The sequence below is a fragment of the Lactuca sativa genome, chromosome 9, assembly GCF_002870075.4.
Source record: "Lactuca sativa cultivar Salinas chromosome 9, Lsat_Salinas_v11, whole genome shotgun sequence".
In the NCBI taxonomy this organism is placed as follows: domain Eukaryota; kingdom Viridiplantae; phylum Streptophyta; class Magnoliopsida; order Asterales; family Asteraceae; genus Lactuca; species Lactuca sativa.
This window is the reverse complement of record NC_056631.2, coordinates 199986522-199994353: the sequence shown is the minus strand read 5'-3', so window position 1 is coordinate 199994353 and position 7832 is coordinate 199986522. Positions and strand designations below refer to the sequence as shown.

Sequence of the window (7832 nt, the reverse complement as noted above, 5' to 3'; positions counted from 1 at the left end):
CAAAACTTAACGGATTTAGCAATAAGGACCAATTGTCAAAAGTTTTGAAAACACAAGGACCATCTATGACGTTTTTAAACCAAAGGGACTAAATTTCAGATTTTGAGAAACTTCAGGGACCATTTATGATGTTTTTTCTTTATTTTACATATTTTTCTAACACATAAAAAATAAAACTAATTTTATTCATATGTTTTTCCAACACATCAAAACAAAATAATTTTTCTTTTACGAGTTTTGCCAATACACCAATAGATGAATTTTCTTTTACATTTTTGACAATACATAAAAACGAAAATAAACTTTAGTTTGATTGTTTTGCCAAGGTATAACAGAATTTCTTTAAATATTTTGCTAATAGATCATAAATACAATGTTTTTATATTAGTAGTTTGATTTAGTAAAACAAGTGGGCATTTGGTCTAGTGGTATGATTCTCGCTTAGGGTGCGAGAGGTCCCGAGTTCAATTCTCGGAATGCCCCTTAACTTATTTCATTTTTTAAACCATATACGATAAAATTCTTAAAAACGTTAATGCACGATCTGTTTTGGTTTCTATATCCGGGAATCATCATCATTTTCGAAACGATAAAATTTTGCAGCCTGTTAATGCACAACGCGTATACAATTTCTGTTTGGGTCCCTTGTATTTTCCTTTCTTTTGGGTTGTGATTTTTAAAAACATTACTTATTAGATTTAAAAAGGATTTGGATAACCAAAATCAACCCTAATAAATAAGAATATTTAATATCATTCTCTCATTTAATTGGGCACATGTCATTTTGTGGTTATTTTGAATTAACTTTTCTTCCACATGTAATTTTGTGGTTTTTCTATTTTATCAAATTTCATATGATATTTAAATTTAATAATAAATGCATATAAATTTCATTAATAGACTTTCCTTATAATTTCAAAATTACTAAAATAAAATCTCATTAATTTTCTTTGGTTATTTATCTAAATTATTTGTTTAAATTTAAAAGAGAAAAAAACACTTTAATTTTAATAATTCAATATTTTTTTTTCTTATAAATTCAAATTTTTGAAATTTTTATACATATGTAATTGTTTTAAATATACCCATATAATACATGGGGCTTACACCTAATATATATTATTTATTCGGTTATACAACAACCACTTTTAGTCTTTCTATAAATTTTAGTTAGGCTTGTCATGTATCGTATGTTATTAATTTATTGATTTTCCATTTTAAATTTTAAATTTTAAAATTTTCATTCTAATTACATTAAATTATTAACATTAAAATTAAAATCAAAATACAATTAATACAAATTATAAGGTCACATATTTATTTAAATCAACAATTATGATTTTATATAACTAAAAAAATATCTCTTAATTAACAACTTATTTAAAATAATTGATTAATAATTTTGAGTTTTTACTATGAAAGTTTAATTAATTTTATAACCATGGTTTCATGGGTTATAAACTAGTATAATATTAAAAAGACAAATGATGAAGTTCAATTGAAAACATTATTGAGATTTTAATGGAAAATAGTGAGTTTTATTATTATTATTATTATTATTATTATTATTTTCTAGTAAGTGATAGAACTTTTATTTTCCACTTCATTCAACTCTCCAAAAGTTGAATGGATCAATGATGCTCTCCTTAATTCTTAATATGATATTTATGGATGAGAAGTTCAAATCTTATATTTGCGTCATATTTTGTATTTTTTTTTTCGGTTGTGGAGTAGTCATGTATTTTTTTTAGTTTTATTTTTAGGGAAAGATATGCATGCAAGTTTAAGGTAATCCTTGTCGTCTACATGTAAATGATCGCAAAATTTAGTGTCGATGAAAATAATAGAATACATCAAATTGTCATATAATTTCAAGGTATCATGTTACATCAGGAGAACTTAAGACAACTACCCCGCCCATTTATGATACCTAATTCCCTCAATCGATTTGTATTCGTTCTCCTCTTCGATGGACTCTCTGTCTCTCCTCTCCAACACTCTCTACTATGACACCCTCCTATTGCATTAGAAGAAGGAAGCACTGATTTATATGACATTGAAACGTTCCAATTAAATATGTTCGCAGTGAGTCCGTTCGATGGCAGAAAAAGAAACACATTGTTTGCATCACCAAGCTTATTTTTTTTTTTTTTGCCCAAATGCAATCTTGAAGATGGAATTATATAGCCCAAACTGAAAAAGCCAGATTTCAAAAACAAAATTGTCCAACAGGTTTAACCACTTTGGTTGTTCAATTAATCAGGGAAGAAGAAAAGAAACAGAGAGCTGCTTCATCGACCACTGTAACTATCATCGATACCCAATTCCATTCGATATCTTCATCCATTGCCATTCTGATTGACGCCTCATAGCTCCATCGACCATTACCATCCGTTATTAGTCCCAAATTAGTGTGTATGTTAACTACACACGCTCCACAAACGACCAATAAGGTGCAATGTGCAATTCAATGGATTAGCACCAAATTCATATTTTTCCTAAAGTAACTAAGATTGGGAATTTATGAAAGCATTTAGTTACTTTATATATTCCTTATACTTATAATGAGGATTAAGTGTCCTATCAAACCCGTTCGGCTAACAACCCTCCACTAGTCAAGGGTGTCGTGGGTAAGAGTGGATACACAATGACGGTCATTTTACAAGCCGCTTTCTTAAACACCCCTTATAGACTAGCTTCGTGAATGAGACCTACTAACAGTAAAATTGACTTTTCTCTTATACATATATAATATATTAGACTTTTAATTTTATATAGTGTAAGGGTGTATTTTATACATTTAAAATACTAAGGTTTAATCTTTTAATAAATTAGACTTTTAATTTAATTAAACTTAAACCTATCTATGGACTTATTAATTGTCTTTTAATTAAAACACTTAATTAATTAATTAATATATAAAATCCATGAGGGTGTAATTTAAATTATCAAAATTACCAAGGTTCTAAATTTAAGATTTGAGAATTAAATCTATTTAATCAAATTTTAAATTACAAAACCATAAGGTGTGTTTTTAAACTATTTAAATTACTAGGATTTAACTATTTAAATTAGCAAAAATTAAAACTTTTAATTTCAAATTTAAACTATAAACCCAAAAGGGGCAATTTGAAACTTTTTTAAAAACCAGGTTAAATCTTTGGATCAAAATAATCTTATATCATCCATATTTAACCAAATCTTCAATTTTGATAAGTATATCATGCTACCAAACATAAAAATCGATTTTAGGCAATAAAAACGAGTTATGGTAACTATCCAAATCAAAATTTGGCCAAAAAATCGAAATTTAGGAAACTGGCAAGTCAACTCGTCGAGTTCATGATGAACTCGTCGAGTTCCACTGCTGGACAGAATTTTTTTTTGATTTCTAGATCTTTTGGCAGTTCACTCGTGCATCTATTCAATTGAAAAACATCATGGGCTCTTATACCGCTGATGGGTTTTGAGCATTACAACATTTCTATGGTGCACATGCAACCCTAATTGCTTTGGATCTAAGTTTTTCTCTATTGAACATGCAAATACAAACTCCAAAGAAATAACCCTATGACTAGCTTACAATTTTCGAAAAACACATATGAATAGGGTTAGAATATTACCTCTCTTGTTATGTAGCAATAACAAGTACAATCCTTGATTTCTGAAAGCCTAGTGCCCCAATTGTTGCACCTCTAATGAAGTCACAAACACCCAATGCAAAGGATGAGGTAGGAGAGAAGAGAATTTCGGCCAGGGTTCTTCCAAAGAATCATCGGGTCGAAATCCTTAGTGAGAGGGTTTATTTATAGCTGTGGCTGCTAGGGTTTTCAGGTGGAAACCCTAATACCTTGCGTAGGCACCAAGCAACCCATGAACTCCTTCCTTAGAGCCCTTGGACAAAATCTATAGGGCCTCCCTATATGATTTCATCCACTCCACTCTATGGAGTCCACCAGCCCAATTTTGCAACTATCAATGATTTGCAAAACAGTCCCTCAATTATTAATCAGTTCCTTTAATTCCAAAATTAATATCAAATTAATTTCTGATTAATAACTAATTAATAATATGATTTCCAAAATAATATATTAATCTATTGATATATTAATAAAACCATTTAGAGTACCAATTTATTATTCATATAATAAATCATACTCTCTCTCCACTTGTCATCCTACCAACTTGCATGAGTGAAGACAACCCAAAAGTAGGGTTGTTCACTATTTGGATAAAACCGAATTGTCCAATTGGACAATTTGGATTGTACTATTTGCTTCGGATATTTGGATTTTTTTGTTTGGTTTTCAACAAAACCGAATTGTTATTTTGGATTTCGGATTGGTTTTGGTTTATAAAATAAGAACTGAATAGTCCAAAAAAACCGAATAAACGTTTATTATTTAATTATTTATAATATATATCCATACTTATTTATTAATTTTGTAATTTATTTTTCCAAATTGGCTCAAAATGTTTCACCTGATAAAAAAACATTAATATGCATTTTCTCTCAAAAGTTTTCTATGTATAAAATATTTAACTATAACATATCTTCTTAGTAGTTGTTTATAAATTTCAAACCACAACTAAATAATTTGTTTTTGATTCTTGTGTACAATTGGGTAATATTATAATTATATATCGTTTTAAAATCTTTTGGTTTTGGAAAAACCGAATTATAAAAACCGATCCAACCGAATTGTAATTGGATCGGATCGGATCGGATTTGAATTTAGTTTGGACTATTCGGATCTTTGTGTTAAAAACCGAAATCAATTTGGATTCACTTGATTGGATCTGATCAAACCGATCCATCCAAACAAACACCCCTACCCAAAAGGACCATGATCATAATCAAGTCAAGTACATACCAAATATAATTACTGGCTTAGACACCTAATCCAATAGTACACCTAATGTACGAGGCCTCGTACTCACGATCCATCCTTCGCAGTACGCTAATCATACACCAAATTCTTCCTCGCGTACTACACCTTGTACCGGTACGCCCCGCGTACTTGGGTCAGGGCCGACCCATGGTGTAGCACCTGGTTCTTGGTATGTATTCTGTTATTAAATCTTCATTTATTTTTGCATTTTTGGCCTTGGACTCGGTGAGTCGAAGGACTGACTCGCCGAGTAGAAGCAGGATGAGGCGCGAGGTTTAAGCTGCGGACTCGGCGAGTCGAGTCCCGGACTCGGCGAGTAGCCGTTGTTTGGACAAAAACCCTAATCCAGGGGTATGCATCCTATTTAAACGACCTTATGCAGCCTCCTTTCCCCCTTTATGCTCCCAAACACTCCTCATAGCAACCCTAGCCGTTTTTGTGAAGATTTCAGGCTTTTTGAGTGATTCTTGTGAGTTTTGGTCTCAAGGAAGAAGGAAGTGATGGGTTTTAGCCATAAGAACTTTCCTATGTGCGCATGCAAAACCCTAATGCTTGGATCTAGGCTTTCTAATTAAACATGCTTTGAATCCAAGACTTCTAACAACTAATTAGGTATAAAACAATATAAAATCAGATCTAGAAGTATACCTTTGAAACTCTTGTTTGATCTTGTTGTCTTGGAGCTCTAGAGTCACAATTGTCACTCCTCTAATGGCTTACAAACACCAATAAGCAAAGAAGATGATTTGAGAGAAAGAGGAGAGGGAAGATTCGGCCAGGGTTTCTTTCTTCTTAAGAGGTGTCGATTTCCCTATGTCATGGGGTCTATTTATACTTGTAGACTCCTTAAGGGTTTCACCTTAAACCCTAATTGGATAATCCTTTCCTTAAAGCAATCCAAATCCTTACCATAGATAAGTCATGGACGATTTTGAGCTATCCAAAGCTCTAGAATCCATCCAATCCCTATCTCTTAAGGATTTACAGTCTAAAGTGTAACTATCAAACAATTGACAGTTTATACCCTCTTATTTAATTAATCTCTTTAAGTCACCAGATTAATACTAATTAATTTATGACTTATATTAATCAAATAACAATATTATTATTCCTTATATTATTCTCATAATATATTAACAATATTTATTCTCTCATAATAAATCATCCTACCAAGTTGCTATGGTGAAGGCAACCCAAAAGGACCATGAACAATCGGGTCAAATACTTGCCTAATATAGTTGCAGCCTTAGACACTATTCCAACAGGAAGAACATAGAAGGATCAAGAAGGGACTGAAGGATTCGAGTTTGGTTCATTATTTGCCGTCTTTGGAAGGTATTAAGTCTGAACCTTTCTCATTCATTTGTTAGATCCCTCTTTGAGGTGGTTTAGGGCTTTTATAAGCCATTTTTGGTGGCCAACCATGTTTGCAAACATGGTTGGGGGTTTGGGCTTTTGTATCATGTCATTTTATGAGCCACAAGTCAGGTCTAGGTTGCTTTTTGCACCAAGGAAGGCCCCATGCAATAAAAGAACCATTTTAGAGTCGTTTAAGCTCTAATGTACCAAAAATGCACGTAAAGTTTGTAAATTTACGTGCTAGATCGAGTTTAGGGGCCTGGATCTATCATTTGGTTAAGTGTTGTACATCAGAAATCAAATTTCTCAGTAAGGAATGTGATAGACTCGACGAGTCCATTTCCTAGACTCGGCGAGTCCAAGGGTTTTGGTCCCATATCAGTAAGGGTCATAAGGACCAGTTGAGCGTGGAAGGGTTTTAGGAGTCCCGGGGAGTGACCCAACGTTTTGGACTAAGCAAAGTGTTCTGGGAATTCATGGCACTCGGCGAGTGCATGAACGGACTCGGCGAGTCCAAGACAATCTTCATGGAACTCGGCGAGTTGTTCATCAACTCGGCGAGTCGAGGACAGAACGTGTTCATAGGATGCAGAGTAACTCGACGAGTTGTTTATACAACTTGGCGAGTCAAGACAGGACATGAGTATCAGTTGATGATGAACTCGACGAGTTGTTCATACAACTCGGCGAGTCGGATGTGGATTCAGTCGGTGTTCAGTTAGAAGGAAAACTCGTCGAGTCATCGCCTAACTCGACGAATAGAGACGGGTATGAGGTCTGATGGAAGGATAGGGACTCGGCGAGTTGACGAGTCAACTCGACGAGTCAGGTCAACTGGAAGTTGACTTTGACTTTGACTTGGTCAAGGGGTAAAATGGTCATTTTACCCTAAGGGTAGATGTCAGTTTCTGACTAAGTGTTTTGTGGGAATTTTAGTCGGAGGATTTCCGGAGCAGCAGTGGCAGCAGTCAGAGGATTCCCGCACAGTTCAACAGCTACGAGGTGAGTTACCTTCCAGTAGGGGTGGGTCTAAGGTCACAATGTCGGCCCATCATTAAGGAGTATTTAGAAGATAATTGTCTTTGTGATAAATTATCTTGGTCTGGTTTGCGTTTGGTTATGAGTTATATTTGTATGATATGTTACATGATAGGGATAGTTTCCATGATAGTGGTCCTTAGGACCAAGGGGTAGGTCATAGTGGTCCTTAGGACCAAGGGGTAGGTCAGTACCTGGATATGTCTGAATGTGTGCTTATATCTTGCTATTGTATGCTAGCAGTAGGGGGTGGAATAGTCCCTAGTTACCGGTTGAAAGATACCGATGACGATTACCGGTTGAAAGATACCGATGATGTTTACTGGTTGAAAGATACCGATGATGATTACCGGTTGAAAGATATCGATGGTATTGTATGGTATGTGGTATGATGGGGGAACTCACTAAGCTTTGTGCTTACGGTTTCAGTTTTTGGTTTCAGGTACCTCTTCGTCTAAGGGGAAGGAGCCGGCAGCGTAGCATGGCATCACACACACATATGATTTTACCGTATGGTGTTTTCTGGGATTGTACTTTGATATG

The 7832-nt window shown here is 34.0% G+C and overlaps 1 non-coding gene across 1 annotated transcript; it reads left to right on the top strand.

Moving 5' to 3' along the window:
• Positions 1-411: 411 nt before the first annotated feature.
• On the top strand, positions 412-483 carry TRNAP-AGG (transfer RNA proline (anticodon AGG)). The gene has a single exon. It is a non-coding gene; the product is annotated as a tRNA-Pro (tRNA).
• Positions 484-7832: the final 7349 nt, after the last annotated feature.